General features: G+C 45.4%; 1 protein-coding gene and 1 long non-coding RNA gene across 5 annotated transcripts in view; both read right to left on the bottom strand.

Annotated features, from left to right (window-relative positions):
• LOC136791346 (uncharacterized) overlaps nt 1-9,397 on the bottom strand; it is a 33,465-nt gene extending 24,068 nt beyond the window's left edge. The window contains exons 1-2 of the long non-coding RNA XR_010833149.1: nt 9,316-9,397; nt 5,894-9,198 (exon numbers count right to left, since the gene is read on the bottom strand). This is a non-coding gene — a long non-coding RNA (uncharacterized lncRNA). The remainder of the gene's footprint in view (nt 1-5,893; nt 9,199-9,315) is intronic.
• PLXNA4 (plexin A4) overlaps nt 1-24,242 on the bottom strand; it is a 423,946-nt gene that overhangs the window by 184,940 nt on the left and 214,764 nt on the right. The gene's annotated exons all lie outside the window — the stretch shown is intronic.

Raw genomic sequence — 24,242 nt, 5'->3', positions numbered from 1 at the left:
TCAGGCACAGTTTGGATTAGACTTGAATACCCTGAGGTTTCCAATTCTGAATGCACGTCTGTCTTTCCCAGACATATTAGCTGATTATTAGATCTACTAGAGGGTAATGCTTCTATTTAGATCGTTTTCCCTAAATAAATTAGCTGACAGTTGAAGATACAGAGAATTTCCCACACATTTGCCTGTGGTACACAGATTATTTTTTCTGCTTTGTTTAATTATTAACTGTAACTACATGCTGCATTGCATTTTAGCACATCGCTGGATTGTGTCAGCTGAGTAGTTTCATTGCTTCTCCCTAATTCTGACAAGATCTGGCCAGGACATATCTGACACATCTCTTTTCTTCTGCTGATGTCTCTTTTCTTCTGCTAATGCCACCAACTATCACCACTGCAGCCTTCTGTGTTACAGAAGCCTACCAAACCTCTCCTGCAGATCATCGTGGTGGTGATTTTAGCCAAAGGCTGTGGCTCCAGGGGACATACTGGTATAAAGACGAGCAAAAATCACAAAGTAGCTCACATGCAGACACCCTGATTCACCCGCTACTTGCTTGTAGTGTTTGTGGATGATGACCTTTGGGATAGAATAGAGCTGCAGCTCTGAACCTGGGGTCCACAGACCACCAGTGCTCTGCAAGATGACCCACAGCACTGCAGAGCACTCTAGTGCCTCTGCAGTGTCATCACTTACAAGTCTTACCATGGAGGGCTGTGGTAACCCACAGGAAAATGCCAAAGCTTGTTAGTGGATGATGTCTGGAACATTTAAAACCTATTAGGGAATAGCAGGGGTTTCTTCTGCAAGTTCTGTCACTGTACATCTCTGGGTTGCAGAGAGATTCTCAAGAGAGAGGGGGGGGAAATAGATGAAGGTGGGAAAAAAAAATGACTTAGAATAGAGGATTGTTACAAGAACCTTGTTTAGTAAATGGTGACAGTGCAGCCAGGAAAACTAAGTCATCAACAGCACCAGGTATGCCATGGATGGTGCTTCATTCACTGAAATAAGATCGTTTTATGGCCCTATGACATCTTGTGGTCCATGATGTAAGTCCATTTTATGGGCAGCATCTCATAAGTCCATTTTATGTCTTATGGCATCTCTGTACCACCTTGGGAGCTGGTGGAGGAACTGTGGTGCCTGAGCCACAGCTGGATGCGTAACATCCAAGTTGGTGACACTGATGACCCATTCAGTCATCCCATTGCCCCAAAATGCCAGACGTTGGCTCCTTGTGCAGCTAACAGAGAGAAACAATAATGAAAAATGTTTTTGAAACATATATAATAGGTGGTTTGAAGGCAGTCCCTACTTTTCTCTGCTGGCTGTAGAGAAAAGGTCTGGCAGTGCCAAAGAGCTGCAGTTGGGATTGCTTACTGTCCCCTCGAAGTTATCACAGCTGGTGTGAGGAACGTGGCTTGGGGCTGCTGAAGGATTTGAGAAATTCCTGCAGGGTGTAATCAAGAAAGCCCTACCAGCCTGGCCAGTTCTGTGTGTCCAGCATAAACCAGACTGCTCTCGCTCGGACAGCTGTCCTGCAATGACTTGAGGAAGGCAGAGTTTGTTGGAAAGTGAGCTGGGACTGCTCAGCTCGGCGTGAAATCCCTGGCATTATACAACACACACGGCACACTCCCTGCTTCTGAAACAGATGGAGTTAATTCCAGGCCAGCGTCTGCTTTGCAAATATTCTCAGGAACAGCTATCCTGATCAGTAGCATGACTGCTACGCTCCGAGTCATCGCAGCATCCAGTTACTGCATGGCATGGCTGAGCACAGTGCTTGAAAAATCCCCTGGTCCATGGCCCTACCAGCTCGTGGCTGCTTCCCTGGGGATCAAAGAGCCGAGCTGGCACGTTGTGGGTGGTCTAAATACATCCCTGCTCCTGCACACAGGCTGCATAAGGCTGGGATGAAAAGGGCCCAGGCATCCACTCCTGGGAAGGAGGATGTAGGGAGATGCTGGGTTTGGAAGCTCCTGGCTGTTTGTAGCTCTTGGCTATGCCTGGTACTTGGTGTGCCACACAACTCCCTCAGCACTCTGAGGTTGGAGCATCCTTCCACCAGACAAGGTGCAAGACTTCCCTGCAGGTCTTTCATACAGCCACATGCTTCCAGCCCTTTCCTTCCATCCCTGTACCTCCTTTGGTGAAAGAGCATTGTAAAAATCAGACCCTCGGTTCATTTTGGAAAATCTGCTTTTCTCCTTTGCAGGAAAATTAGTACAATTCACAAATGATCCATCCATCCACACAGATATATTTGGAAACCACTTAATAGAATATTCACCCCCAAATAAGCCTCTTTGCTGTGCAAATAGCCACATGAGGATACATGGCAGCTTGCAATAGCCTTATAAATATCAGGCACCTTTGCTTCCTTATCATTATTCAGCTCCTGGTGCCATGAAAGTACATAATAAATGTAACCATTAAAAAGTTGTAGTGAGGACTTCAGTCGAAAGAATGTGAATCTTTTAAAAAAGTCTGGCCTGTAAATCCAAGGGTGCAACCAATGAAAACTGGATGAAAAACATGGAGCAAAAGTGTGCAGTGGGCGCAGGATATAATGGCAAAAGATGGGAAAAGGTTACAACTCTTCAGGAGTAGAAGTTAGAAGAAAAGCTAACAGCAAGCAATTCTTCCTTTGCTATGTCTGCCAGTCCTCAATAAATACAGCCATCGATTGGGATCAAACTGAGACAACAACAACAACAAAAAAACAAACTAATTTTTTCTCCTCTCCTTACCAAAATAATATTAAAACAGAGAACAAAAATGGTTTAAGTGATCTGTAAAATATATATATATATATAATTTTATTTCTCTAAAGAAGGGAAAAATGAGCAGATAAGGTTTAAAGATGGGACAGACACTGGCCCTTAACCCAATAGCCTGGAAGATGAAGTGTGCATCCAAGATGCAGGAAAATAGCTCTGAACCTGCTGACAGACCAAGGAACATGTACAAATGGCTCATACTAAGCCAATGAAGATATTAAGAGTGTCCACTTCAAGAGGCCACAGCATGCATTTTGCTGGTCACAGTCATCCACATACATGTCCAGTGGAGGAGAAAACAGAAATGTGATTAAAGTCTGCACGAGCATCAAGCATTTGCATCTAGCACAATGAAGATCGAGTTCCCATTAATTGTCCTCTTGGTTGTTTTTGTTCCACAAAAGTAAATACATACATACTACATATTTTTCCAAACCAGCTAACAGGCTTTTTCAAACAGACCAACTTAGTTTCAACCAGGATTTTCTATTTCCAGAATACAATGAAGATTTTCTTCACTGCTTCCCAGAGAGAGTGAAAAATGTTAGTTTCTACAGAGGACAAAGTGTGTTTTCACACAAAAACTCAAGCTGAATGTTTGCATACTGGAAGCACAATGAAAGAGCGTTGGAAACTGGGCAGGGTTTCTGCTCCTGCTTTATCAGAGCTAGCTCCTTTCCGTATTCAGGAGTCCAAAGGGACATGCATGGCAGCAAAGAGAATGCTTGTGAAGGCCTGAAATTCATCTAATTAGGTCACTTTTTGAGCTTGCTAATGGTGGTCTCCAAGCTGGATCACAGCTGGCTTTCCTGGTATAGACATCCCATGAGATGGATCATGGTGTAAGAATGACTCAGTTGGATCTCAGCTGACAAGTCAGATGGAGATTTCCCCATGGAGGACATAGGTGAGTTGAATCTCACTTGATAAGTCTCAGTTTCCTAACAGCTCTTTTCATTCAAGCACAGGACACCAGAAGAATATCAAAGTCAATATCAGTTTGTTTATCACTGCCAAAACTCCCAAATTTCTTACATAGCTCCAAGCTCAGAGAATAAGAAGTGATGGTTTAATGAATGATGAATGATCGGTGTTTTCTCTATATATTGTTAGGTTCTGAGTATGATTCTAGAAGCGGTATCCAAGAACTTCAGCTGAGATGAGCAAACCCTATGTTGTCAAAGCAAAACATGACTTCCACACATCCCTACGGCTTCAGAAACGCCACCACAATTCGTGTAAACACACATTTGCTCAATGAAGGTGTCATGATGGCTTCTGCGATATCATCTTCACACTACCAAATTAGTGGACTGAGATCAGTGAAGAACAAAACTGTGAAGACTGGTGGATTCGCTCTTCTCAACTACTTGACAGCTCTATCTGCATATGGCCTTTCTTACACCCGGTTGTGGAACAACGCCAAATATTTGACAATTTCTGTTGGGTATTGGGGCATATTTGCTATACGCTGAGCAAACACACCGTTTGCAAGCAGATCTGTAGGCGGGTTTCTAATACCTGTGGTTAGTCTTCAGATCTCTTCCAGAGTGAGATTTTTTTAATCTTCTCCCAAGCAAAGAACATTGCCCAACATCAGCCATCACAACACCCATATCTGAGGTCTCCACAGATGTCTCTTATTCTATTGACATTTGGGAATGAGTCTCAGAATTACCGGGGGATCAACAGGAAGAGTTCTGCAGAAACCTTGTTTTCTCTCTTAGTTTCTCTGGCTTAAAATTGACAGGTTTAACCCAAAATAAGTTATAGACCAGCCACAGGGCAAGAGACAGCCAATGAAGAGAAATGATGCCGCAGGAGACACAAGGTAACTCTAAAAAAGTAAGGCTTGGTGGAACCAGAAATGGGACAAGGATGAGGAGCACTCAGAATTAATACCCAAGTTTCCCCTGAACATCCCATTTAGCCCTGCTGAGGCTGTGAATTGTCAATATGTTTGGAAGTCCAAAATTCAATAAAGTACTTAACCCCCTCCCTACGTATATTCCCGTTCAGTGCGGTACTTCAGTACCTGCTTACATTTAAGCAGGTGCTTAAGTGCTCTCCTCAACAGGAGCCTAATTGCGTTGTGATTTGTCACCCTGATGCTACAGGTAGCCTCCTCTCCACAGGTGAGTTTTACTTGGGGATTTGAAGGACCACAACTGCTTTAGCTCTATTTCTATTCTACCTATGGAGCCTGGGGATCCAGTTAAAGAAGGTAAAGCCATTAAAATTACAGGCATTTTAATTCTGTTCTGAGCAATTATGTAAGCCCTATGTGCTTGTGGAGAAAGCCTCCCTGTGTCAGAGCTAATATTAATTTTAAATCTCCAACCTTTTCAAATTAATGTGAAACTGTAAGTTTCCACATTCTTTGATTAAACATTCTGCTGTGTAATGACTACTTTATTATTTCCCCCCTCCAAATTACTGATTGTTGTCTTACATTACAGCCTCATCGGTACTTATTAAATTAACAAGACTGTGAAACACTTAATGAATCAAAACTCATCAAGTGTTTCCAAAGTTAATAACTAATCTAAAGATTTTTTTTACACTATATCTGCATGTGAAATTTATACATTCCCCACACAATCGCTGAAGTTCAGATGGCCCTAATCTCATGAAAGATTTATTACCGCACAGCTCTGTGATTTATTCAACGTTTGCTGAAGCAACACGTAGTGTGTGTGGGGAGGGGAGGAGTGTCTTCATTTATTATTTAATTTCCAAGGCTCATTCCAAGTTCTTAGGGCCCCTCCACATACGTGTCTGTAGACTCTCGCCAAATAGCAATTCTGCAGTTGGAAATTGGAAGTGGAAACTGGGGTGCACAAGGAATGGCCTAAATCCAGAGAAGAGTGATCGTGCAGTGATGGGGAAAAATAATGGAAAATGTACTATTTCAGGTTCCAGAATAGATGACTGAAAGGAAAAGTGGTTTGTTTTTTACTCCAGGGTTATGGAAAAGTAGACAAACCTTCCCATCAGAAGCTAGGATGAAAATTAATATAGGGAGGACTTGCAGGCTATATTATTGGAGGTACAGCACATAACTGAATGAACCAGTATGACAACACCCTTACCCCCAGTAAACGTACCTCTGGGCAGTCAGTACCATGCTTTACAACAGCCATACCCTCATATCCTGAAGAGTCCAAACATCCCTGAAAGCAAACGCTGTGCCCACCGAACATCAGCATGAGGACAGTGAGACACAGAGAGGGAAGAGACCGATGACTGTGGGGGTACGTGAGGTAAGGCAGGGTGGAGACCCATGTGGGTGGATGTGTTTGTGACACAAGCACAGTGACAACTGTTGGCTCAGACAGGGCAACCCCACCTGTGTGACAGGGACCTCAAAGCCCATCTAATCCCAACCTCTGCCGTGGCAGGGACACCTCCCACGAGCCCAGGCTGCCCCCAGCCCCATCCAGCCTGGCCTTGGGCACCCCCAGGGATGGGGCAGCCACAGCTCCTCTGGGCAGCCTGGGCCAGGACCTCACCGCCCTCTGAGTAAAGAAAAGACCATGAAGTCTTTTGGTAGTCACAAGAACAGAACCTGTTCCAGGTTAATAGTTCAGCGTTTGCAATGTGAGGAGAAAACAGAGGTTTTCCAGTAGATGCTGTAGCTCCAGTAGAGAAGCCTGAAGGCGGCAGAGCAAGACTGCCCTTTCCAGTCCCACACACCCACCCCAAAAGAGCCAGCACCACTGTACAAGAAGATGAACAGTACCTAGCAGTGAAACACTGGAGGAAAAAAAAAAAAAAAAAGGCAAGGGGAAGGATGGTGGGATGGTAGGCAGTAGCAGTAGCACCATTGCAGGCCCAGCTTCCAGCACCACAGCAGGCCCGAGAGCTCAGCTGCCCATATGGAGTCTCCAACAACTCCAACGGGATTTATGCTCTGTCCATATAAATCACACCTCTCTGCCAAGAGAACGATAAATGTACCCCGTGGAGCTCCCCCAGACCCCACTCCCCTTTCCCCCCCCATCCTGCACCATCTCCGTTCTCAGCTACCTCGGAGCAGCTGGATTTGTGATTACCCACTCCAACACTCCATCAATCCTGGGCTCTCTTTTACACGTGTAGGAAGAGAGATCCTCCTGTAATGACACTGCTGTAAAACACTGAGCCTGTTCCACAGCCTTGCTCGGTGAGGGCTCGCACACAGGGAGCAGGGCTGTAATGAGAGACCAACGACCAAGCTGAGAGAAGAAACGCAACCCAGACATATGGGGCTGGATGACAAAACCCGTCAGGCGTATACAGGAGGGGAAAAAATTCATCCACAATTTGTGTTGCAGCAGCTGAGACCCGCGAGTGGCCTTTTAACTGGATTTTACACCAATTCGCTATGATGCATTGTGAGGGGAGAGACAGGCGCAGAAGGGCCTTGGCTCAGCCCCGGGGGCAATTGTGGAGGAAAATGCAATTACATCTGGCTGCTGAACTTGCCCTTGCCTTCCACTGGCTGTGTACATTGTGCTCTCACCTGGGAAAACTCATATGCAAAAGAAAGAAATTGGAATAAATGGCCCTGCCATTGACATCAGTGACCCTATGCCCCTGCTCCCCATTCCCTGAAAAAAAATGTTCACTCGATCCCAAGCACTGTGAGATTGCAATCAGGGGAGGCAGAGCTTGGACCAAACCTCATCACCCCCTGCACCTTTCTCATCTCACAGGTGACAGGACTCTTGTCCCACTTTTTGGTGGATCCCAGAAGCTTTCAAGACAGGTACTTCTACTGAGTGTGTTGGATTTCCACCCTAAAACTCCTCACTTGTCCTCCATGACGTGTCTGCTTTCTGGAGGGGAGCTGCAGGAGGTGACTGCACACCCAGAAGTTCATACAAACACAGAAACCCAGAATGGTTTGGGTCAGAAGGCACCTTAGAGACCACCCAGTTTCAAACTCTCTACCTTAGGAGGTGCCTGGGTCTGAGCTCATCTCCAGGAGATGTCTGCAGCACACATTCCCCTTAGGGGGCTAAGACAACTTTCCTGCCTCTTTTCCATCTTCATCACAAACACAATCATGACAATTACTTAGCTCACAGTGGGACTTAGTAAATTAAATCATGCATGCGATCAATTAAGTATTATCACCTTCCCTAGTCCAGTTATACCTACTGATCCAGAGCATTCATTTGTCCGGAAACACCAAGATCTGGGCTGAACCAGTGACAAACTGGAGTTTAGCTACATCTCAGTTATCTAGTTGTATTTGCATACCCGTCCCTGAACAAGAGCAAAGTCCTCATGTGCCTGGCGTCATATAGCTTCATCAAACCATGCCAGCCCAAGAGAAAGCGCAACCAAATAAATAAGGCCAAGTGGTTTCATGCTCATTTTATGGATGAGAGCTAATCTAAAGGAGATTTGGTGATTTTCTCAAGGTCATAAAATAAATGTCTTTTCTGCCTTTCTGGCACAGCCTTCCCCACTGCTGGTGGGAAGAGAAACCAGCTATCCTGAGCCCCAAACCAGTGTCTCACCCAGGAGCCCAGACCCCCTCAAACCCAGAGCCATCAAACTGAAGGATGAGGACGGATCTAGATGTGGAGCCCTCCAAAGAGGCAATTTCAAGCCTGAGACCACACGGAGCCCTCCAAAGTAGCCTAACCTGCCAGCAGTGTCAAGTAGTCCATAAATTATCCCAGAAGCCTTCTGGTTTTAATCAGTCCTACTCCCTGATTACCCTTAGAACGTGACTCCGGGCCCCAGCACAGAGTATTTCTCTTGCATTAATTAGATTAGAAAAGCAAGGGTATTCGATATACTAACTAATCAAGTTGAGGGATCAATACAGCACATGGCAGAGCCTTACGTTGCCCTCACTCTGCAAGATGACAAGTAATGAATTGGTTCTGGAAGGTGCCCAAAATAACACTTTGTGACCTAACAAAGGGGAAACACGAACTTTCATCCCTTTCCCCACTGGAGAAGAAAGAGACAGTGCCAGTATGTACATACCATTCCTGTAAACCGCAACTGGTGAGGCTGAGTGGTTAAACACAGGTCATCAGCCGATTTTGAAGGATATACTGCACTTTATCAGCATTAATTACAGCACACCAACGTGCAATGTCATCGTGCACTGCTCAACCCACTCCTGCCGTTTCAGCTGAGCTCCGGGTCCATCACTTGGCTGTCTCACACGTCACTGCTGTGAACAAGGCACCTTGGAGGTGTCTGCATTTCAAGCTGTCTCCAATCTGTTGTGGTCACACTTCAGCAAAAGGCAGCAGGTATTTTTGGATGGCTTATAAACACCATCTTCGGACAGGTTGAGTGGAGCTACACCCTGCTGCAGGAAGTCTAGGTCTGGACCTTAGTGGGGATTTCTTATGGTCCTTGGTGCTTTGTAGTTTGGGTATTGATCCATGACTCTAACTAGCTATTTTGTGAGCAGTGCAAAGAAAAAAAAAAAGGAAAAGAAAACAAAAGACTTTGCAGCAGCCATCAGCAGATGATGGAAGTGCAGACTGCTCTGTTCCAGGCAGTGATGACTTACCCATGGAGGAATGGGCTTACTGATCATTTCGGGTCATTGTTTATTATGTTACAGGGCTGAAGGGGGGAGGAAGTCCTAGCCTGAAAGACAGAAACACAGAGAAAGGTGACCCTGAGTTCACGTCAGCATTAAACTGAGGGTGAGAGCCTGTCTGGTGATGCCCTCTGGGCTGCTCAGCCCTTACAGGAGCAGCTGCAGAGCTCCTTCCATCCACCAAGTTTCCTCTGACCAGGATGAGTAGGGAGGAGACCCTGAGTTACAAACACAGCTTCACGGGGAAGGACTGTCCAAGCAACCTTCTGATCTCGTTCTCCTCTCTCCTTCCCTCCAGAGCTTTCCTCATCGTTAGAAAATACATCTTTACAAAGCCACATTTGGTTGCTAAATCAGTAACTGCTCTTTTGTTAAAACGTCCTCGGAAAATCCATACCGTATTAAATTGTCCTGTTGGATCATTGCCTTATTCACGGCAATGGTCAGCCAAGGACGGAGAGCACTCATCAGATGCTGTCTTCATTCTGCACAGGCTCTCCATTCACAGGTTTCACCACCTCTTACAATTAGCCCAACACAGCTTCCCAACCCCATCCACCCAATTTACCAGCCAAGCCAATGCTTTTAAACTAACCCCAGGGGTTACCTTTAGAAAGGAAATGTACATGAGGGTGAAGACTCTGCCACCTCCCTGGATAGGACACGGAGATAGCTACCCAAAGCAGCAATGCTATGCTGAAGCAATGTTGAATTTCTGAGTAATTAGGGTCTTTGTAAAATAATCAATTCTCATTTGTCTGTCTCATATGAACCCTAATCAAACTGTCTCTGTTAACGGAAGGCACAACAGCATGACAGATGTTATGACAAGCTACCTCTGTGTGCTCAGCCACCATCTCCATCCCACAGCCTGGAGCTCCATCCCAAGACCTGCAGCACTCATCTTGCAGAGCCGAGGCTCTCCCTTCTCCCACTCCTCTGTCAGGCACAAAACTTTCACAGCATTTCTGCAAATTGGGCTCCTGCTCCACTTAATTTTCCGCTCTCCCCGCGCAGCCCGAAGCACTTGGAGCCTGCACGGAGATGTAATGATCTCCTGATTTTGTTCTTGTGAGTCAGTCTCTGCTCGGTACAAACCTCTGAGCTAATCCCAGTGTGAGCAGCTGTTTCTGGCAAAATGAGGTACAACAGGCAGACAAAGCTGCTCCGGGTGTTTGCTTCCTTCTTCCTCAGGAGCTAAATCTTCCCAGTTAAAGTTCTCGAGGATGTCCATTAAGTTTATCGAGCTCACAGGAGGTCTCAACTACAGCTCACTGTTTCATGCTCAGCTGTTGAGATCAATGCAGCAAACATTTAACAATTTAACAACCTGGTGGGAGGGGAGAGGCGAGGAATGTGATTGCAATTAGAAGGGTGTTTGTTGTTTTTCTTTTTTTTTCTTTTTTCTAGGCATTATCATTAAACAGCAAATGCTCTACAACTGGAAACATGGCAAATGTCAGAAAAGCAATTGCAATAGGCACAGTCATTTGAGGCCGTATCTCTGCTTGTCTCCAGGAGGGAGGTGGAAGAAATAGGCGTGGGTATTGCAGAGCCAGGAGCTGGTTTGTCCATTTGAGGAGCTCTGGGTGAGGTGTGAAGCTCCAATCCAATCTGATTAACACCTCTTCTCCCCTGCCATGCCTGGGAGGACAGATCCCTCTTGTGCCTCCCACGCTTCGAGTGCAGTTCACTGGTGCCCTAGATGTCTCATCCAACCATGGCTGTTGAGGAAGGCAAGTTGTAACCCTCTTCCTCTCACAGCTCTCCTGCCATGCACGGTTCCCTAGTTAAACACAGACATAAGCCTGCTTCCATTGGCCTCCATGAGAACACCTAATTGAAAAAAAGATGGATTAACACGATTTGAGGAGCCCAGGGATTTATGGACATTGAGAAAGGAGATGCTCTCACTGGTGCTCCTTTACAAACAGTGAAGTTTCCATTTCCCTCTACTAACTGTGTGGCTCACATTAGTGCACTGGGCTGCAGCTGAGATCAAAATCCCACAGCTGAAGTCCTTTACAGCCTGCCTGGTGAAAGACTTCTGCTCTGTTCTCAGCCTACTGCCTGGGGGAGGAGATGTAGAAGAGCTGGAAAGATGTGCCCACAATCCCCAGCGAGCATGTGCCTGAGACAGAAACATGGCCCAGGTCTCTAGTGTCTCGGTGCCCGCTCCTCTTTACTCTTCCCTGTCAAATCCCCTGAAAAGAAGAAGAAATGCAAACATTGAGATGAAAGGGATGACTAGGACGATGCACTGGCTAGGGTCACTCCATGGTGTAGCCATCTAACTCACTCTGCTGTTACTTCATCTTTCCTTCCTGGGAGCAGCTGATTTATCTTTATTATCCTCCTCTGTTGTCACCGTCATTAAATTTTGTTGAGCCAAGAGACTCCACTGTGTGCTTTAGTAATTCGATCAGAAAGGAGGGGAAGTGGAGCTGAGGTAATAGGCGGCGTGAAAGAGGTCAGGAGAAGCAGCCGTGGCACATTAAGGGAAATACAGATCCAGGCTCACTTGGAAATGGTAATCATACGGAGCGTGCCTGAGCAACTGGCAGCAATAATCTAGAGCAACAGTGACTCAGAGCCCTGCTTATTCCCCGCTTTTTCCTTTCCCCTAGCTATAGTCTCATCTCCCTAAGACCTGATCATGCAGGGATGTCACATCCCAGGCTCCTTCCTCGGGTTTTAGTCTGTCTTTACCAATGCAAACCAGCTGCTGGAATTAGCAAGGGAAGAGCTCCGGCATTGCTCTTCCCAACTTGCTGTTTTACATGCGCGTCTGCATGAATTTGTGGGTTGTTTCATTTAAGTTTCAGCCGTTGAACAAGCCCGGTGGCAAAGCAATCATTTATCTGTGCTATTTTATTTATATTGCAAGAGTCCCTTGCTGAGAGAAGAGTCCCACTGTGCTGAGCCCTGCCGCAGACAAGTAGCAAAAGACATTTTGGTCCAATCTGACTGGACAAGAGTGGCAGAAAGTGCAGGGAGAAAGGAGCTCCAAGGCATTGGAGATGAAATTCATTGATCTCTTCAAATCAGCATAACAAAGAGCAGAAATAGCGATTAATCACCTTGGGGGTTGGGAGCAAAGCCCTGTTTCTTAAAGCCTAGACCAGCACCCCGGTTGTGCATGCATTTGTATTTGAAGCACATATCCTGCCCTGTGTGTAAATCATGTCCCTGTGAGCCATCCCACTGAGGACATGGGACCATTTCCATGACCCAAGACCCAGCATAAGGCAGGAATTTCACCAGGGTGCAAATACCAATAATGGGGAGTATTTGGAGAATATTGGGGAAAGTTCATAAACTAAAAGAGGATAGATTTAGATTAGACTTTAGGAGGAAATTCTTCACTGTAAGGGTGGTGAGGCACTAGAACGGTTTGCCCAGAGAAGTTGTGGGTGCCCCATCACTGGAGGGTGCTCAAGGCCAGGCTGGATGGGGCCTTGGCCAACCTGATCTAGTGGGTGGCATCCCTGCCCATGGCAGAGAGGGTTGGAGTTAGATGATATTTGAGGTCCCTTCCAACAAAGCCATTCTTTGATTCCATGATATTGCAACAGTCTTGGATAAGGCTTTACAAAGAGAGCAGAGAACCTTTAGCTATGGCCAATGTGGATCAGAGTCTTACAGCTTAAACTGTGCAACACAGAGTAAGATGTCAGCACACAGCTAACCTTAGATCCTCAACATTTATAGCAGGCTGGGAAGACAGCCCTGAACATCATTATTTTGGTACTTCTAATAAGGTACACCCTCAAGAGAGACACAGATTCGTCTTTTTTCTCCTTTCCTTCTGCTTTTTCCTAGTGCCTCATTACACTGTGTAGCATAACGTCAGTATAGTTATGTGTCCTGTGGTTAGACCCGCACATGTACATAGAGCACACATCCCCATATACACACCTATATGTGCACAGTAAGCAAGACTGTAATCTGTGAATTATGCAAGCACACAAAACCATATTATTATGGTCAACCACACAAAAACCACATGTTTACACTGTCTGCATGTGTATATATAAAGAGGACAAGTTCATCAGACTTATTTCAAATGCTTTTTCGGGATAAAAAGAAAAACTCCCCAGGAACTTTATGGACTACAAGTGATCAGTCTTATTCTGAAGAAGTAAAATGAATCCCACATTTGTCTTAGATAATAAAGGGAACCTGCATATCTAAAATAGAGGGCAAGATCTATTTGTGCACGCATGTAGAAAACATGCATAGATTGAAAGAAACTGTTTTCTGTTTTCTCTCACCTTCACATTTACCTGCTCTCATATGTACATGTACACACATGGAGACTTCTCCCAATAGAAAAGCAGAAATAACAGAACACCATACACGAGAGATATTCAGGATCCCATGCGCTGCCTGAGCTAGCATAGGTACAGCATGCAGCATAGTAGGCAGCAATTTCATTGGAATAAATTATTTATTAGCTTTTGAGGGTTTTTTTCCTTGAAGCTTATAAAGGGAACAATGAAAAATTACTCCAGAATTTATTCATTCAGCATGCTGGGAGAAACGCTGTGTGTCTGTATATATATGCAGATATGAAGGAGGCCATGCTGTGATCTTATTTTTTTATGAACAGGCTGCAAGTTTACACGCACCACGGAAATAAGCAGAATGCCATCAAAAGTAAAGAAGTAGTGCAGGAATCCAGCCTCTTTGCAGACATATATAAAGAGAGGTATAGTTTGCTTTAGACGATGCAGGCAGATATTCACTTTCAGCTTAACCAGGCTGGAGCTGATCTCTGCCAGATGAGCACTTCTGTACCTTGAGGCACTCTGATGCTGTGCTAGACTTGGGCCACTGTCACAGCAAATGCATACATGTGATTGCAACTGTTCTGTAAGGTCTCTATGCTCTTAGCTTCAATGAAGACTCCTAGATACTTTTAATTTCTTAGTGCAGTTTCCTGTATAAACCCCAACCCTAATGCTGCTCAAAGGTTTCCAGTAGCATCACGCTGATATTTGTAGCAACACCATGCTGGATATGCCAAAAGCTCCAACGGACTGACGTTGTTTTGCATCTTTAACTGTTCTCCTGTGGTTCTTCATTATTGCTTTCATAGGCTATGATGAAACTTCCTACTGCAAGACTTGGACATCACCTTTGAGGTTTCAGTCATGTTCATGTATGTAGGAAAGTAATCTACATTTTGTTTTTCTTCAGCTAATTAATAATCAAACTTGAAGTCCATCCTTCACTGTTTCTAAATCTTGACATTGGGTTCTGTATTATCTTCATCCTACATATAAGAAGAGCTTCATGCATAGAAATACAGTTCCAAGGTACAACAGACAGATCATCCTTCTATGGGTCAGGATCAGCAGAGGTTCTCTGTAACTCGTTTTTTGCAAACCCCTTCCTAATACCAGATATTCATCTGTCTGTCCTGAAATGCAGCACAAAAGCAGTCACTGTGTTTTAGATATACACTTCTGGGCTCCTAAGCTTCTTGGCTTGCAGGGGTGTTTTGATGTGGACAAGTCCCTTATGATATATATATAGCAAAGAGGTGATTTTGGGGAGGCTGGTCCTGGTGGCCCATGCTCTGCTGAGTGAGGACAGGAACCACCGTGACGTGGTTTGCAGAAGATTGTTTAACACTGTTTGTTATTGTGAGAGGTTATTTCAGCCCACCATGGAAGCCAAGGCATGCCAGGGTTAACCGTCTTACCCAGCTTGTCTTAGCAAATGGGTGAATCAGCAGGGAGCAGGAATCAGAAATGTGGACCTCCCCAAAATTCCTTCCTCTTGGGTGGTTTGGATGGTGACAACTTCAGGAAGAGGCTGAAAAATGCTGCCTGCTGCCCTTTTGGCAGGCGACTCACAGCTGCTGGTCCGACTTGCTTGCCTTCCATTGACTAAAGGTCTCCCTTCTCAGAGCTAAGTGCTTGAGGGATGCCCCTCAAAAGAAGTGTTTGCAGCTTTGCCCCACTGGTTTTATGGTTATTGGCTATTGCCCCAGATTCCTCTAAGGAACCCAGCATTAAAGCAGCTTTCTATATTCCTTGTGTAACTTCCATCATCCCTTGGCAGCAGCCATCCTTTCATGTCCTCTCAGTGATGTTCCTGGCATCAAGCACGGGGCCAAACCAATCCCAGCTCTCTGGTGCACTTAATTAAAGCAAAATCAATCAATAATTCTGTCATGCTTTTCTGGGCACCTGTTCATTCACCTCTCATGTGCACTAGCAATTAATTTTTAGTTTGTCAGTGTGAAGGGATTGAAAAAAAGAATATTAACTCTGGCCCAGCAGAAGGGAAGGAGAAAGTTTTGCTGGTCTTTGAGTCCTCCTGCGAGGTTGTCCCCCCAGATGCTGAGTGCCCACAACCCCTATAGGCTCCCCAAAGTGTTGAAAGTTGGAAGAGGGGGAAGGGTTTTGAGACAAAACAGTTCCCCTCCTGCCCACTCCCATTAATATCATGGATAAATTAATAACCCTGTTCCTGCCTGGAAACCTCATCAGAAAGGGTAGCCCAGGGTGCTACATAAAAATAAATGCCAGACCCTGCTGCAAAGAGCCATAATGTGGCCCCCAGTGACTTGTGAAAAATCACATGGAGACTGTGTAGAAATCTCAGCCCTAAAACTCCAGATCCATGGGATAGGGCATTTCTCATTAGTTCATCCCCTTCCTGTCAACTTTAAAAGAAAAAGAAAGGCAGTACGGAATCATCATTTTCCCCTGGCATTTATTGAAATGTCATTTGAATGAGACCAAACAATGCTTTATGTCCCTTTGGGTAACTCATATGGCCAAAAGTCCCTAAGAACAGGAAAATTGCAACTCTGATCTACTTAATGGGTATTAGAAGCACAAAACGCTTTCAAATGCACACAATTATTTTCATCTGCTAATTAAGTGAGGGGGTGGAAGCTTCTTTCTAGCAAATATGGTAATATATATTGATCAGAAAAAAAATGATGCTTCTCCACCAAACCCTGAGCACGATGCAAGGTTAGGGGACTTTAATTAATGAAAAAGCTTTTTTATGAAACGATGCCACCACTCAAGCAGAGTGTGGACTCTGACCTCCAGTTAAGTGGAGACACCTCTTAAATATGACACCGCTCACACGAGCATCTTTCTAGGCTAGATAAATATTGAACAGCCAGGCTGACAGCCCAGGCTGTCCTATACTGCCCTGTATGGGTGGTGGGTATCCACTGCTGAGGTGACCACCCCAAAAATCACAGTCCGAGATATGGTTGGCTTTATACCACCAATCTTTGAAGGCATCACCCAGAAGTCCAAGCATCCAGGTTGGACAAGGTGAGTGTGCTCCAGGAGGGATCAACAAGCTGTGCCCACAGAGCACGTCTCATACAGCCCATAGCATCACCTCCTACCACTGCACTGAGAGCAGAAGGCCACGTGTACGTGTACAAGGAGGCACAACAGGGGCAGATCTATAGATATAAAGGACCTACAGACCCAGTGTGCACATGGTGTGTGTTTCAGAAGGGTTACTACAAGCCGTACCCAGTCTAAAAGCCCCCTGGACTAACCACGTATTAGCACTGGCTATAGTCTTGGATCAGATCTGCTGGTTTGATCTGTTCGAGAGGAACTGGGGTCACGCAGGCTGAGTTATTCTGAAATGAGGATAAAAGCTGGTAAGTAGAGATAACTGGGAGATGTGTTACAGAGATTCTCTCCGGATCTGAGTACATTTAAAGCAGCAGTGTAGATGCATCCACAAGCCCTGTGCTGTTTACTACCGAAAACAATTCCTTTGCATTTATTTTAAGTCCAGACTCCCACAACTGTCAGATGCCCAAGCTGCCACTGAAATTAAAGGCACCCTTCTCTTTTAGTACACCTGGATTTAGTTTCTAACTCCTCCAAGCACAAACAGAAATACAAATTAGCTCTTTCTATTATTTACTTTGATATCTGCCCTGCTAGTCTTGTTAACAGAAATATAACAAATTTCAACTGCAACCAGGAACAAGTGTTTTAATTGTTCAGTGCTACACTGTTTACAGGATTATTTTTCTTTAGGAGGCACAGTCAACTTAGACGGAGTCCCACGTGGATGGTAAACTTGCAGAAGCTAACCTGCAGCATTGTTTTTGTTACCTGAAAGGCAATATATTTACTTTCACCCCACTGGGATTCTCCTGCAGCTCAGACCTGTACAGGACAGACACCAAATTGCCCAGGATGGCAGAATTATCACACCGCAGGGGTGGAGAGGAGCCTTTGCTGCAGGATTTAACTGATTAGCTTGAGCACAGCAAGGCAAGTACTAGTGTGTCTTCTACAAGCAACAGATGGACACAGCCCTACCTAAAATCTAACCTGGAGCTTCTTTACCTAGCAGGACAGACCAGAGCTGCTTGAGTCAGCTCGTGATGCAGTGTCAAGATTGTTTTGCCATAATCTCCAGTGGGAAGAGCAACAACACTCGTCCTGCAAAATTGCTGGCGTTTTTGTATTTATTGTGATGTTCCTGCTGCATTTTCCATTGGTGGCACCTGAGCACCTAAGTTCCTCAGCAGAGTCATGGAGACCCAGCTGGAAAAGGATTGCTGAGGGCTGAAAGTGATTGCACCCACCCTTGGGTATGGGGCTCACATGCAATGCTGAGCTGAGGGGGTACACCCAGAAAAAAAAAAACAAAACTCAATAAAACAGGGAGAAGTAGACAATATTCAACAGCCCTCCGAAGGGAACACTTCCTTCTAATCACAGGTTTTTATCTTGCTCCAGATACTGTGCAATGAATTTGGTAGAAGCCAGCAGAGCCCAATGGAAATCCAGCGAAAAGCAACATTATCCAGTGAAACATCAGACAAATATCGACTTCTCCGCAAAAGGCTTACTCAGACGCCCTCGGAGAGTCAATATTTGGTGGGGAGCATTAAAATTTCACAGGCCCTTGGCCAAGGTGACTTTCTGCATGTCGGGCTGAGCTCCCTGGCAGCAGACCTGCCACTCGTGGGCAGAGGCAGTTCAGCTTTCAGCAACCCCTGGTCCTCCCGCTTACTGATAGCAAAGCAGCATCCATCCGCCTTTGGCTTTGCTAGGGATGAAAATATTCTGTCTGCGGGGAAGAACTGTCTTCTTTCTGTCTATGAAACAAGCCCAAGATCCCAATTCACCCTTTGCAAAGGAGGAAAAGAAAAGGCAAGCCTAGAGACCACGCTGATGGGTGCTTCATAAATACAGCTGACAGATCAGAGAGATTGGTGGGTGGATTTCTAGCACTTTACCCCATGAACATTCCCTGTATGGCCAGGGTCACATCCAGTTGCAGTGAAAGGGATATTTCCTGCTCCATGGGAATTGCCAGTCCCCATAAGCTTTCAGGAGCTCATGACTAAATTTCCTGTGCATTATAGCCCATTATGCAGATGCCTTAAAGTAAATGTAAATCACATCAAGACTAATTATAAAGAGCTTTTTGGCTGTGAGAAGCAAAGTGCTTTGAGATGGCTCCCGATGGTTCAATGGCCACACGACTTTGCCCTCTTCCTCCCTCACTCTTCCCCCTGCCTCCATTCACCCACACTCTCTGATGTCCCGAGCTCTCCGAGACGAGGCCAGCAGGGCTCGCTGGGTTAATTAAATCAGCATCATTTGTTGTCTGGAGCTCAAGTGACAAACACGTTTCTGACCTTGTCCCTTTTGAGGGAAGGGTGGTTTGTGAAGCATGACAGCAGATCAGTCCTCCTGCAGCCTGTGCTCACACGTCTTACCCAGATGAAAGCATTACCCAGGGCTTTGGTTTCCCCCTCTAGTTTGCTGGGACAGAAAACACCAGCACATTTTTTCTCTATATTAAGGCTCCCCCTTTCTTGCTTCCCTTCCTGGGCTGTCATGGGGGAATAAGATGTCAGGGGATGAGGAAGACTGAAAGGGACAGCTCCCCTCCTCCCTGCTCAGGCTGTGAACGCGAGGCTAATTCTATTAGCCCAGGCACTCCATTAGCCAAACAGCCCCTCACCAACCCGGTGCATTTGCAAATGCATTAGTGTAATGGTGCTGTGCTTTGCCAAACACATGCTGCCTTCCATCCCAGACGTGCCTCCAAGGCACAGAAGGTGATTTTCATATATATACATATATATGATATATATCTAAGTTTATACTGGAGCATCCAAAGTTGTCAGCAACTTCAGAAGACACTGACCACACAGAGGGGTTACAGAACAAGGTTAGTGTTTTGTAACACCCTTTTAGGTCCAATACAAGTAGGAATATACATGTACATGAGAGTTCATCATACAACTGTTAGGCTATGTGCTTATGATTTGCCAACTATTACAGCTAGGAAAAAAAAAAAATATATATATATATAAATCTGATTCCTTATTTTCTGACTTATGTTTTCTGAGGTTTGCAGAAATCTGGCATGCACAGCGGTGACTTTCTTATACTAGCACAATGGTGTTACTTCTTTTAAGTTGGAGAGGGAGGGATGTAACTCAGTGTTGGGTAATATCCATGTGACATGGCTTTTCTCTTGCCCTGTGACCTGGCATGAACAGTACAGTGGATCCACAAATGTGCTGGATCCACCAGTAGGTCCGGTTTTTCTGTATGTCCTGTATGTCTCCTGTACTGCCTATTCCTAGGAGAGGCTACAGCCAGAAGCTGTAATCACAAGAGTTTGTGCATCACCCTCCCAGTCACCTGCCATCACCCCACAACAGACCTGTGGCACGACAGAGGAAAGATGTAATGGGATTTCTGCCACTAGGGAAACTCATCCACCCCCAGTCTGCACCAAGAAAAAGGGAAGTCAGGAAAAGCCTGTGGCCTCTTAAGAAATCTAAGATAACACTAAGGAGACAAAAAAATGCTACATCAGGTCTGAGTTGCACTTGACCACTCTCGTGGCCAACAGCAGGAAGAGTAGTATCCCAGCCTAAGAGCAAATCACAGAGCCAGAACAAATATTTTTCCCCACAAATTTGGCAATAAATTCAAGGCTGCTTTCCAGTGGAGAAACAACAACAACAACAGAAAGTAATATTTTTGAGAGGCAGTGACAGAAAGGAACAAATATGAGGAAAAAAAAAAATCCCGTTGAAATACACAGGGTATTTCCAGGGACCTCACCAAGCTGGGAAAGAAATTTTCATCAGCACAGTAAAGCAGATGGCTATTTTTCTAGGATCCAGGGGAAAATGGTGATGGTAAAACCTGCAAATAGTATCTTTATATAAGAAAAATATTATTCAAAACTGCAATTATTTATCAGGTATGATTTGTCCTTCCTTCTCTTAAATAGTTGAGTGAGGAAGCAAACACAGACGTACACTAAATCATCCCCATACATCAAATAAGAATACTTTGGAATTCAAAAAATCATTTTGTACCACCACCAACTTGCTGCTGTTCCTCCAAGTAGGAGGTACAACAACCTACATCTGCCTGAGCCCATCCCTGGGGAAGACGGGGCAAGGAGTCAGTGTGATTAGTTGGTTATATAAACTTTGTGCCACAATTAGTAGTAGGTGGATTGATTGTCAGCTTAAAAAGAAAGCCTAGGAAAGAGAAAGGGAGGATATTTGGCTTGTGTGGGAGCAGGGAGAGCCTGCAATATTTGCCCCGAGCACTTTTATCTGTTTAACTATGAAAATTAATGAAAACAAATGATAGAAGGCAATAAATGGATCTGCAGCTAGCTACCCTCGCGGAGGGATGCTGATACACTGTTTGCACATCTAATGTTTGTTTTGAGACTCCACGATCTCCGCAGGATGCTTCAGTGCATATGGTGTTGTCACTGTATTTCTTCTGCCTTCTTAATTTATTGATCCGGGGTAGGAAAGCGTCCCCGAAGCCCTGGATTGGTTTCCGAGCCTCCCTTTGCTGGGAATGGGGTGATACACCCCAAGGAAACCGACCCTGCAGGAGCTCGGGTGCAGAGCTGGCTGAAATCCTGGGTCCTGAACAGCAGCAGGAGCCACCGGCAGGTTGCAAAGCCAGGGTCCCCCCATTGACACACTAAACAAAATAAAAAATAAAAAAAATAAAGTCTTTCTGGTCAATGACACGGTGTCTACACCTGTACTTTTTGGGCACCACCACCAGCTGGTTGAGAGAACATCTCCACTGACATTCCCAGACCCTTCTAGACTTCTTAGTACACAGGGACAAAATATATATTTATATATATATTATATATCAAAAATATATATTTTTTGTATTATTATTATTATTTTATTTTCCAGCTGCCATCAGTTTAGAAGCATGAATGCAGGGCTGGAAAGAGATATCACAAATCCATACTGAAAAAGACCATTTTCTCCCAAATAGGGCCCATACCTGCCTCCTCGGTAGGGCACAAACAACTGGATTTGGGGCCGAGGATCACAGAAAGTGTTTTCCTCTTCGCAAGCCCACGGCTAAGATGGACTATGCAGACATTGGTGTGTTTTCCCAAAGGTGTGAGCTCAACCTTGGGAAAGTGCTGAGTAAAGGGGTAAGTAATTAGTGATGGATAGCATGCTCACCAAGTCCATTAGCTGGAAAGAAAAGCAAATCCACAGCACGCTCAGCTGGAAAGAAAAGCAAACCTACAGCATGCTTTGCATTCCTTCCCGGCATTTTCCTGCCTCGTGACAGCATCCCAATGACCCCCCACATGTCAGGTGGCTCCCCCCAGCTCAGTGCAGCTTCACGTCTCACGGGGGACTGGCATTTCCAATCAATTAGACATGTCACCGGTGAATTTCTCTGCTAATTACTGGAGTTTATTATGTCTAAAGCCAGGTTAAATGCAGAATTCCTGAGGTCAAATGGGGTCACGCAGACAATCAGTTCCACATTTGCCATAGCAAAAGAGCCCCCCTATCATCAGTCACTGCCAAGTGGTCTGTAATGACCAACCTGCCCGTTAATGGCCTGAGGTGAAAGTCTTGGAGGCTGATAATGCTCTTACAGAGGAAAAAAGAAAAAAAGGAAACGGTGAAGAAAATGGCCACCTTGAAGTGGATTATAGCACAGAGGCATGAACCCACAACCCTTTGTTGGTCTGTTGGGGTGGCAGGAGATGAGTTTCCTGTAGAATCAGAGAATCATTAAGGTTGGAAAAAACCTTCAAGATCATCTGGTCCAACCACCCGCTACCACCAATGTCACCCACTAAACCATGTTCCTCAGCACCACATCCAACCTTTCCTTGAACACCCCCAGGGACGATGACTCCACCACCTCCCTGGGCAACCCGTCCCAATGCCTGACTGCTCAGGCAGCTAACAGAGAGCAAAAAGAACCTTCCATCACACTAGTTTCTGATTCTGATCCAACTGCCAAATGCCCTGTGGTTTCAAGGGTGTCAAGTGAAGCCACAATGAAAGCTAAGGTGTCCCAGGTGAGGACCAACAGGCCACATCCCATGAGTTGCTCGAAGCTGTGCCACGAGCTCTGTTACCTCCTTCTTCATGCCTTCGTTGGCTGGTGATGGACACGGTGGTTGGGAGATGGTTTTAAGCCAGGGAGAGCCCGAGAGGGCTGTTTATGAAAAGCAGAGCTTCCTCCAGAAGGAAAAGAAACCCATCTCCCCATCTGTTCTGGAGATCGAAGGGTTTCCAAATCTCTCCTGGCTCATTTCCATGCTGCATCCTGTGGGTGAAAGACGTCCTGTCCCTTACTAGCATTTAGCTCGGAGTCGGCTGTAGTAGAGCATGAAGAAGTTCAGCCCAACCACAGCACACGGGGAGGCTCAAAGTGCTCAGAGTTTGCAGTGGCAGCTGCCTGAAGAGCCCTGCCTAAATGTCAGAAACATATAATTGTTTTCAGAAACAATTACAGGGAATGCAAAAATTTGCAATCAGGGAGTTACGTACATCGTCTCCATTCAATGGCTGGCAGATGAGTTTATTTCATGAAGAAGCCAAAAGAGAACCCCTCTAATTGTTGGTTCCAAAAGCTCTACCTAAAATATAATACTACTCAGGCTTCCGTTCTCAGGGTTAAAGGCTTCAGGATGACCAGAAGCAAAACACCTCCTACAGCCAGAGAGGTGTTGCAGAGCCCTGACAGCCCACACTGTCAAGTTCTTCATGGTCTCTTGCATGGATTTGGTTGTCCAAAACTCTGTACCCCAAATACTGCCCAGGAATGGCTTGGGTTCCTTCCCTATACAGACTGAATGGGGCTAACCCCTTTGAGGAGAGAAAGAGAGCTGAGCTCTACAGGCACAGGTCACACTGTGCCATTTGGTCTCGGTGTGTACCCTGATTTATTGCATTTATTAGTATAGATGTTGGGAGATAAGGATACCTTGTCCTGATGGAGATAAGGTTGGTGCAAATGTCTGCCTGCCTCCTTTGTGCCAGCGCTCTGTGAATTCAGGCAGAGGAACAGGAGTAGTGTGAATCAACCTGGAGTTAATACTCCATCAAAACATGTTCCTGCTGTGATAATTGAAGGAAACTCAAGTTACCTGTGCTTTCTGGGGCAGAAACTACCAACAAGTGAACTTCAAAAAAGTTCCTTCCAGAGAAAGCTTCCCAAATGATGCCGTGGGAGCAGGGAGTGTGTATGAACACTGCCTTTCATCCTCAAGAAATCCAACATGCTTTACAAGCTCATGGGTACACCATAGTCATCCGTGGATCCAGGCTTTTGGAGAAAGGGTTCAAGAGTAGTTTTGCACGTAGGAGTTCAGGACTATAGGAAAAGAAGAATCCATCCATCAGATGAATTAAAGGAGAGGCATGAGCAGTGCTGGGATTGAGATGGGATAGCAGGGCTAAGAGTTTAAGGACCATTATCTCAAAAAGCCCCAACGTCAACCTGACTCAATGTCACATGGGGTACTTGGCAGAGAAATTGTCCTGTCCACACACAACACCCACTGAATGGGCAGACAGCCACCTACTGATCGATCCACAC

This window comes from Anser cygnoides, chromosome 1, assembly GCF_040182565.1.
Source record: "Anser cygnoides isolate HZ-2024a breed goose chromosome 1, Taihu_goose_T2T_genome, whole genome shotgun sequence".
NCBI lineage: Eukaryota > Metazoa > Chordata > Aves > Anseriformes > Anatidae > Anser > Anser cygnoides.
The sequence above is the reverse complement of the archived record's forward strand: the minus strand, read 5'-3'. Positions and strand labels throughout refer to the sequence as shown.